We start from the raw sequence: 10,652 nt of genomic DNA on the forward strand, positions 1-10,652 counted from the left end.
TCATTGTTTTGAGTTGCCTGTCTTTGATGATCAATGATGTCGAGCACCTTTTCATAAACTTGTTTGCCATTTGTATGTCTTCTTCTCAGAAATGTCTATCGAGATCTTTTGCTCATCTTTTGATTGGATTATTAGATTTTTTCCTATAGAGTTGTTTGAGTTCCTCATATTTTCTGGTTATTAATCCCTTGTCAAATGAGTAGTTTGCAAATATTGTCTCACATTCTGTGGGTTGTCTTGTCACTTTGTTGATTGTTTCCTTTGCTGTGCAGAAGCTTTTTAAGTTGATGTGATCCCATCTGCTCATGTTTACTTTGGTTGCCTGTGCTTGTGAGGTATTGCTCAAGAAATTTTTGCCCAGACCAATGTCCTCGAGATTTTCCCCCATGTTTTCTCATAGTAGTTTTATGGTTTGAAGTCTTAGATTTAAGTCTTCAATCCATTTTGATTTTTGTGTAAGGTGAGAGATAGGGGTCTAGTTTCATTCTTCTATATATGGATATCCAGTTTTTCCAGCACCATTTAAGGAAAAGACTGTCTTTTCCCCAGTGCATGTTTTTGGCACCTTTGTTGAAAATGAGTTCACCGTAGGTGTGTGGATTTGTTTCCAGGTTCTCTTATTTTGTTCCATTGGTGTATGTCTGTTTTTATGCCAGTACCATGCTGTTTTGGTTACTATAGCTCTGTAGTATAATTTGAAGTCAAGTAATGTGATTCCTCCAGTTGTGTTATTTTTGCTCAGGATGGCTTTGGCTGTTCTGGGTCTTTTGTGGTTCCATATAAATTTTATGATTTTTTTTTCTATTTCTGTGAAGAATGTCATTGATATTTTGATAGGGATTGAATGGAATCTGTAGATTGCTTTGGGTAGTATGGACATTTTAACAATTGAGTCTTCCAATTCATGAATATGGCATATTTTTCCATTTTTTGGTATCCTCTTCAATTTCTTTCATCAATGTTTTATAGTTTTCATTGTAGAGATCTTTGACTTCTTCGGTCAAGCAAATTCCTAGCTATTTAATTATATCTGTGGCTATTGTAAATGGGATTTTTAAAAATTTCCTTTTCCTCATGTTCACTGTGAGCATATAGAAATACTACTGATTTTTGTATGTTGATTTTGTATCCTGCAACTTTACTGAGTCTTATGAGTCCTAATAGTTTTCTTGTGGAGTCTTTAGGTTTTTCCAAATATAAGAGCTTATCATCTGCAAACAAGGATAATTTGACTTCTTCCTTTCCAATTTGGATGCCTTTTGCTATCATTCTCCTGTCTGATTGCTCTAGCTAGGATTTCCAGTACTACGCTGAATAACAATAATAACAATCAGCATCCTTGTTGTGTTCCAGATCTTAGAGGAAAGGCTTTCAGTTTTTTTCCTATTCAGTATGATACTAGCTGTAGGTTTGTCATATATGGCTTTGATTATGTTGAGGTATGTTTCTTCTATCCCCAGTTTTTGAGAGTTTTTATCATGAAGGAATGCTGGATTTTATCAAATGCTTTTCCAGCATCAGTTGAGATGATCATACATTTTTATCCTTAATTCTGTTGATATGATGTATCACATTGATTGATTTGTGTACGTTGAACCATCCTTGCATCCCAGGGATAAATCCCACTTGGTCATGATGAATGATCTTTCTATTTGTTGAATCTGGTTTGCTAGTATTTTGATGAAGATTTTTGCATCAATATTTGTCAGAGATATTGGCCTGTATTTTTCTTTTTTTGTCATGTCTTTCTCTGGTTTTTGTAACAGGTTAATACTGGCCTCTTAGAATGAGTTTGAAAGTATTCCCTCCTCCTCTATTTTTTGGAATAGTTTGAATAGAATTGGTATTAGTTCTTCCTTAAATGTTTGGTGGAATTCAGCAGTGAAGCCATCAGGTCCTGGGCTTTTCTTTACTGGGACACTTTTTATTACAACTTTAATTTCATTACTTGTTATTGGTCTGTTCAGGTTTTGAATTTCTTCCTGGTTCGATCGTGGTAGGTTGTATGTGTCTAGGAATTTGTCCATTTCTTCTGGATTTCCTAATTTATTGGCACATAGTTGTTCACATCACAGTAGCCACGAATAATTCTGTAAATTTCTGCAGTATCAGTTGTAATGTTTTCTTTTTTCATTTCTGATTTTATTTATTTGGATCTTCTCTCTTTTTTTCTTAGTCTGGCTAAAGGTTTGTCAATTTTATTTAACTTTTAAAAAAACCAACTTTTTGTTTTTTTGTATTTTTAAATTTCAATTTCATTTACTTCTGCTCTGATGTTTATTTCTTCCACTAATCTTGAGTTTGGTTTGCTCTTGCTTTTCTAGTTCTTTAAGATGAATCATTAGATTGTTTATTTGAAGTTTTTCCTCTTTTTTGATGTAGGTATTTATAGCCATAAACTTTCCTCTTAGTATTGCTGCTTTTGCTGTACTTGATATGTTTCGGTATGTTGTGTTTCCATTATCATTTGTTTTAAGAAGTTGTTCAATTTTCTTCTTAATTTTTTCACTAACCCACTGGTCATTCAGGAGCATATTGTTTAATTTTCATGTGTTTGTATAGTTTCCAAAATTCCTCTTGTTGTTAACTTCTAGTTTTATTCCATTGTGGTCAGAGAAGATACTTGACAAATTTCAATTTTTGGATCTTTTAAGACTTGTTTTGTGACCTAACATATGGTCTATCCTTGAGAATGATCTCTGTGCTGAGGAAATTAACTGATATTCTTTAGAAAAAAAGAATCTCTTCTCTTCCCCTCCAGCCTGGGTTTATAGTATCTGCACAAATGGATTCTTTTTTATTCAGTACATTATAATCCATTACTTCATTATTAATTTTGGTGCTCAAACGGCCCTGAAGTTGAACATGGGAGCCTCCTCAAGCTGGCTCTTGTGTCCTTTTGGCATGTCTCCATTAGTCTTTGAACATATCCTCACCTTCTAGAATCATAAGACTTTCCAGGCTCATCTTATACTTTCCTGGAATCATCCATTGCTCTAAAGAGCCCTGATTCCTTTTGCCGAGGAATCAATAGTAAATCCTTATGTGTCATAATGGTATTGTGGTTCCTTAGGAGAATATCTTTGTTCTTGGGAGATACATGCCAAAACATGCAGAGGTGAAGTGTCATGATGCTTGCAAGTGCTCCAGTTACTGGGATATCAATGTTTTGAAGCCCTTTCAGTGGGTATACCTGGAGTATATGCTATATTTTTTAAAAATATTGATTTTATATAACATCTCCAATTCAAATCCAACGCTACAGAGTTCTTTTGCATCTACACTCATTCCAAATTCTCCTACAGTGAGAGGCTTGATGTTTTCTTCTCCAAAATATTAATATATTTATTTGTTTTATCCTACAATTATATACAAAATAGTTTCAGAATTATACTCGTTGCTTTACTAACAACAAACCTATTACATGAATTCAAGATTTTTTGCAGTTATTTTTGGCCGCAGGATGTTACTCACTTAAATTATATTATTTTCATAAATTACTTGAATTGATTATACTTTCTCTGGTGTTATGTTAGCAATTTGATATACAATTAAATTGACTTGTGTCTGCATTTAATGTTAGGGTTTGAACCATTTTGAATATGGAAGACATTTTCTTTATTTCTTCTTCTTATTTTTTTTTTAATTGTAGAGACGAAGTCTCACTCTGTCGCCCAGGCTGGAGTGCAGTGGTGCGATCTCGGCTCACTGCAAGCTCCGCCTCCTGGGTTCACACCATTCTCCTGCCTCAGTCTCCCAAGTAGCTGGGATTACAGGTGTGCCCGCCACCATGCCCGGCTAATTTTTGTGTTTTTAGTAGAGACGAGATTTCACCGTGTTAGCCAGGATGGTCTCGATCTCCTGACTTCGTGATCCGCCTGCCTCAGCCTCCCAAAGTGCTGGGATTACAGGCATGAGCCACCGCACCTGGCAACATTTTCTTGGTTTAATCATGTAGGCCTAATCTTGTTTTCAGCAAGACAACTGATAAATTTCTCATGATAACTTCAGATAAAATTTTATCTGTTAGAAGAACCCCAACTAAACAGTTGGGTCAATCTAATTTTGGAGAAAGGTTTCTAGTGACAACTATAGGACCCAGTGACATTATAGAAACAGTTATCAATGCCCTCTTACTAGATGGTAGTAAGCTCCTTTGGAACAGACACTGTCTTTGAATCTCCAGAGCCTAAGAAATGATTAATACATAAAAGTTGTTCAATAAATCTTTACTGAATGAATTGAAGGATGAACAAATAGATAAGTCAGTGGTAGGGAAGAATATCTCAAGAAGCTAAAATGATGTGTTACCCAGTTGAATTAAGTAGGACTGAATGAAGTGTGACATTTATGTTATAAAAAACAATGTACATACAAACGTAGAGAATGTGGGAATCCTGGCTTAGCAACTATGTAAAAAGATTTTTTTTTTTTTTTTGACTCAGGAATATTGGTGCTCAAAAAGCTCAACACCTTGATACAATTATAGACTTCATTAAATATTTTCTGTGTGTGTATAATATCCAGGTAGTCCCACTGTCCATTGCTCTGAAGTGCTGTATCCAATTCCAGGTCACACACTTTTTAAGAGGGACACCGAGGCAGAGGAAGCGCTTTTAGGAGGGTAATCAGCAGGTTGAAGAGTCTGAAAACCACATCCAGGTACTATTATAGATGATAGAAAATGCTGGGGTAGCTTTCCTTGGAGATGATTTTGAGATGAGATTAAATAACTGTTCAAATTCCTGAAAGATTGTCATGAAGGAAAAATATCAGTCGCTCTGTGGAACTCAAATGGCAGAACTAAGACCAATTCATGTAAGGCATAGAGGCTGACTTCAGCCCAATATAAGAAATTCCTACAGAGTTGAACAGAGAGGGAATGAGTCACTTCACATTGATGAGTTCCAAGCATGGTGAGGTCCGTGGCATTGTCAGCCACTGCCTGTGTGACCATCTTTCAGGAGCGTCGGAAGGGAATGCCCCGCTCGAATTAGATCAAATGCACCTGAAGGAACTGAACTGGCCAGCTGAAAGAATCCACACTTGAGTCTTCTGGGCTAGTCTCATCAAAGAACATTATTGTTTTCTAGTAATTCGATTTCTCTAATAATGGAGGAACGTTTCCATGTACTGATAGCTGTGATTTTTGTGTCATTCGCCATGTGGCTCTAAACAGTGTTTATCAAATTCAGATCACCCATACTAATCCTTCAAATACTGCTTCATATACTGCTTTTAGAGATTCACAATCAATGAGAACATCTTAGAGGGTCTGAGAAGGAAGTTATTTTAACTTTAACTCAAAATTGCTTAAACACAGTTGTCAACAGAACTAATTTTTTTAATGCTACTTACTATCTCTGCTTCCAAGTTTCCTTGGTAATGCTGGCTGCTTTCCTCCTTTTTGCATCTCCTGCCTCTGGGGTTATCATTTAATGCTGTTTCTAGTGTTTTGAGACCACAGTCTCAAACACAATTTTCCAAAGCAACCACAAGGTGGCTCTGCTAGTCTTACAAAATCAAGCTGCCGGGCTTTCCTGCAACCTCTGTCTCCTAAGGGCCTTGCGCAGGACTGCTCCACAAGGTCTGGGACCACTAGGTTACCAGTGTACATGAGTTAAGCTAGAACGACTGCGCCTGACCCAGATGAGTGACGCGTTCCAAACAGCGTTATAAGTACTGGGGTTTTCTGGTTGTCTCTTCCAAGTTCCCATTTTGAGGCTAAATTTCCTTAGAATTCATGAGTGGAACTCTTTTCTTCCAGGTCAGTGAAGAGCAGAAGGCCCTGAAATCTGGCAAGACCCGTTTCCTGTGAAGCCACTAGATATTTTCAACTAAGTATATTTCATTTCCTTCCAGGCCTTTGAGCAGAAAGAGATGTGAAGCAGGAAGCCGAGCTGTTGGCACCTCCAGCTTAGCCCTCTGTGCTAATGAGTTAATTCTAATCAGCAGCAACAGGAACAGTTTAATGGTGTTCTGATCCTGATTGCACCATCATCAAAAAATTGATTTTTGCAGGTGTATGCATTTTAATGAATGGGAAAAATAAGCATTGTCCTCAAAGCTAAGAAAGGGATATTTCTCACTGAATCGAAAGAGCTTACACCAGCTGTGCTGCAGGCGGGCAAGAAGCGTTAATGGTTTCCAAGGGCTCTCAGTGGCCTTATGGTTCCCAATTCTAAGAAGATCTATGTGTACATAGACGGTACCTTCAGATATCTTCAGAAAAATCTCTCTGCTTCTTTGTATCAGCTCCTTCTGCGTTACCCACTGTGTTCTTCCTGTGTAAGTCTTCTCCAAACTTCAGAATTTCATCCATTCATTCAGTCATTCATTCACTCATTCACTCATTCAGTAGAAATATTTACACCTATTTTGTGTACAGCACATACGCTACATGCTATAGTTTGTTTGTTTGTTTGTTTGTTTATTGAGACAGAGTCTCACCCTGTCACCCAGGCTGTAATGCAGTGGTGCGATCTTGGCTTACTGCAACCTCCACCTCCTGGGTTCAAGCAGTTCTCCTGCCTCAGCCTCCCAAGTAGCTGAGATTACAGGCATCTGCCACCATGCCCAGCTAATTTTTGTATTTTTAGTAGAGACAGGGTTTCAGCATCTTGGCCTGGCTGGTCTTGAACTCCTGACTTCATAATCCACTCGTTTCGGCCCCCCAAGATTCTGGGATTACAGGCGTGAGCCATCACACCTGGCCAAGAGTTCTTTAAAAAAAAAAAAAAAAAAGACTCTTTGAAGAGACCATGCTTCAATTGTCTTACACATTATGGAATGTCCCTCATTCTGGATTTGTCTGTTGGTTTCTTCTGATGTCTTAAAACTTGCCCTAGTACGCGGTGGCTCACGCCTGTAATCCCAGCACTTTGGGAGGCCGAGGCGGGCGGATCACAAGGTCAGGAGATCGAGACCACGGTGAAACCCCGTCTCTACTAAAAATACAAAAAATTAGCCGGGCGCGGTGGCGGGCGCCTGTAGTCCCAGCTACTCAGGAGGCTGAGGCAGGAGAATGGCGTAAACCCAGGAGGCGGAGCTTGCAGCGAGCCGAGATCGCGCCACTGCACTCCAGCCTGGGCGACAGACCGAGACTCCGTCTCAAAAAAAAAAAAAAAAAAAAAAACTTGCCCTAGTAACCTTCTGTGTTTCCTAGAAACTGTAAACTTAGTCATAAAGATGATCCTGAGTGCACAGTCTTCCTTGAGACTTTCAGCCAGTAATGAAAAAGACAACAAGTGTTGGCAAAGTTGTGGAGAAATGGGAACCCTCATACATTGCTGGTGGGAATGCAAAATGGTGCAGCCACTGTGGAAAATAGTGTGTCTATTTCTTTAAAATTTACAGATACATTTATCATACAACTCAGAAATTTCACTTGTAAGTATCTACCCAGTAGACATAAAGACATATGTCCACACAAAGACCTACACATGAATGTTCATAGCAGCATCGTTTTTAACAGCAAAAAGTGGTAACAAGTCAAATGTCTATCAACCAATGTGTGAATAAACAAAATATAGTGTAGCCATAGAACATTGTTCAGCAATCAAAATTAATGAACTATTGTGATTCCTCAAAATGTTAAAAATAGAACTACCATGTGATCAAGCAATCTCACTTCTGGGTGTATATCCAAAACAATTGAAAGCAGTGTCTCAAGGAGATATTTGCACACCCGTGTTCATAACAGTATCTTTCCAAATAGCCAAGAAATAGAAGCAACCCAGACATTCATTGATGCATGAATGGATAACCGAAATATAGTATATACATGCAATGGAATATTTTTAGCATTAAAAAAGAAGGAAATTCTGTAATTTCTGTAAATGCTACAACATGGATGAAACTTGAAGACATTAAATGAAATAAGCCAGTCACAAAATGACAATCATTATATGATTCCACTTATCTGAGGTATCTAAAGTAGTCCTGTATGCCCTTTTTAGTCTGAGTCTGGCCATGGTTCTGCTGGTCACCTCTGGGGGTTTCAAGAGCCCATTCCACATCCGCATCACTGGTTGTGGCCTCTGGAGTCCTTTCCTAAACTGTTGCAAGCTGAAGTGATCTTAGAACTCACGAATGGATCAGTTCAGCTTGTAACAGTTTAGGAAACTTCACTGGATGCATGGCTAGCTACAATGATAACCTGACTCAAATGAGCGCTTTTTGTCACATGTTTAATGTAGCCGAAAGCCCATGTGCCATATTGAAAACTCCTCACAATCGAATCCTAGTTAAACTTCACTTCCATCATCATCATCACCCACACACAAGGATAAACAAGCCTTATTGAGAGGAGAAGTGGGGCTGTGACCTTCATCCCCAATTCAAACATGTATGTTCTTTCATGTTTCATTTGGTTATATTTTCTTCTTGTGGGTGCATGGGATTTGTCACACACCTGCCTCTATAAGCACTGGAAATGTCTGTGGAGGAGACCTGGTAGCTCCTGACACCTTGACATCAGAAACAATTAGGAGTTGTTCCAGAGCCTGGCATCAGATGATAAACTAAATATTGGAAATACAAAGCCCTTAGCTCTGATGCGTAAAGGTAACGGAGCCCAGCTCTAACTCTCCAGCTATGCCTTTGATTATGAGGAAGGTGTATGAATATTTATAAGACTTTAAAAAAGAATTTGGATTATCATCAGATGGCTTCGAACACATGCAATGTTAAAATGTTCTAAGAGGAAGACTAAGGGAAGACAAACACTGGCCAAGGCAGGCTTTAGTCCATTTCCCTGCCCCATTAAACTGAGTTGCCTCAGTATACATTTCCTATTTCTGTTATTTTCTCATGTAATCTAGGGTCAGTCATATAACCAGGGAAAGTATGAAAATATATTCTTGGCCGGGCGCGGTGGCTCAAGCCTGTAATCCCAGCACTTTGGGAGGCCGAGGCGGGTGGATCACGAGGTCAGGAGATCGAGACCATCCTGGCTAACCCGGTGAAACCCCGTCTCTACTAAAAAATACAAAAATCTAGCCGGGCGAGGTGGCGGGCGCCTGTAGTCCCAGCTACTCGGGAGGCTGAGGCAGGAGAATGGCGTAAACCCGGGAGGCGGAGCTTGCAGTGAGCTGAGATCCGGCCACTGCAGTCCAGCCTGGGTAACAGAGCAAGACTCTGTCTCAAAAAAAAAAAAAAAAAAAAAAAAAAATATATATATATATATATATATATATATTCTAATATGGGGCAGGTTCTGACCCATCAGAGGGATGGTACCCAAGATTCCTGCTGTGCTAGGCATTAACCTTTCACTTGGTGAATTGTAGTGAAGTCTAGGATGTCCTGGGGGACGGTCTAGGACAGCCAGGGGTAAAGAGAGGTTTTGGGATAAAAGCTTGAATAACTATTAGCAGAATAACTTAGAAGATTTGGGGCAACAGTTATTTACCACCTGGTTTGGAATTTCTTTTCTTTCTTTCTTTCTTTTTTTTTTAAACAATTGGTATGGCTGCACTAGTGCATAACGGCCACGTATAACCTTTCCATGGTTCTGTTCCTCATCTGCAGAATGGGGATAATATCCAGGCTGCCTGCCTTGTAGAGTTATTGAACCTTATATATAGATATTCTCTGAGCACAGTAAAGCCTGTAATACAGAGTAGAAGTTTTTGAGAGTAATTCCTTCCTGTTGGAGGGCAGGAAGCTTTCCCAGCTGGTGAAGGTTCTCTGGGGCTGAGGTTGTTAGAGGGCCGACTCCAATCTGAGATTACACAGTATTCCAATAAAACTACGGACTAAAAATAGACAATGGGATTGGCCCGCTAGTAGAGCACTTCAGACAGCTACTGGGGCCAGAGTATGGGCGACCGGAACTGAAGCTCCAGGAAGCGGAAAGAACGAACCCTTCCATCCTGGGCTGTCTCTGATGTCTGCCCTTTACCTGCTCCCTGTAGGGTGATTGGGTATGCGTGAACAAGGGATGGAGGGGAGAAAAAAACCCATGTTTCAACTCTGATCCCATCAGGAGGTAACTGTTTTCTGTCAAGGGGAGTATAATTAAAAGAGCTTGGCTCATAACTGAAACTCATTAAATATTTGATAATTAACTCTGTAGTAGTACTAGTAGGACACAGGAGAACACAAGACAAGACACAGCACTCAGAGACAGGGAGAAAGCAACTAACTACTAAAATGGAAGAGAATCCATTTTTGGGAATAAGTCATTAATGGCAGGTATGTTTCAGAGCATATTGAAACAGTGCCGTGTCTTTATTATCTCTCGATTCATTTATTTAACATAAAAATTCATGGCATCTTATGGTAGATGAGGATATACTTATCTTACATGATGCTGCCATCACCCTGTCCTTCTCATATACTTACTTGTCTTAGTCCGTTTTGTGCTGCTAAATCCTGGCCCAGTCACTTACTAGCAGTGTCTCTGGACAAGTAACCTATGTATCAAGGGTTGCCAGACTTAGCAAATAAAAATACAGGATGCCTAATTACATCAGAATTTCTAATTGTTCATGCATACATGCACTCAGATAATAGGAAAATATTGCACAGAACATACTTTAACAATTACTTGTTTATTTGAAATAAAGTATCAGTATCTAAATTACATGCCTCTTTAATTATATTTCTCCAATGATTTGGCTCTCATTAATGGTTCTTTGTTTCGTAGA

This window comes from Macaca nemestrina, chromosome 7 (assembly GCF_043159975.1).
Source record: "Macaca nemestrina isolate mMacNem1 chromosome 7, mMacNem.hap1, whole genome shotgun sequence".
In the NCBI taxonomy this organism is placed as follows: Eukaryota; Metazoa; Chordata; class Mammalia; order Primates; family Cercopithecidae; genus Macaca; species Macaca nemestrina.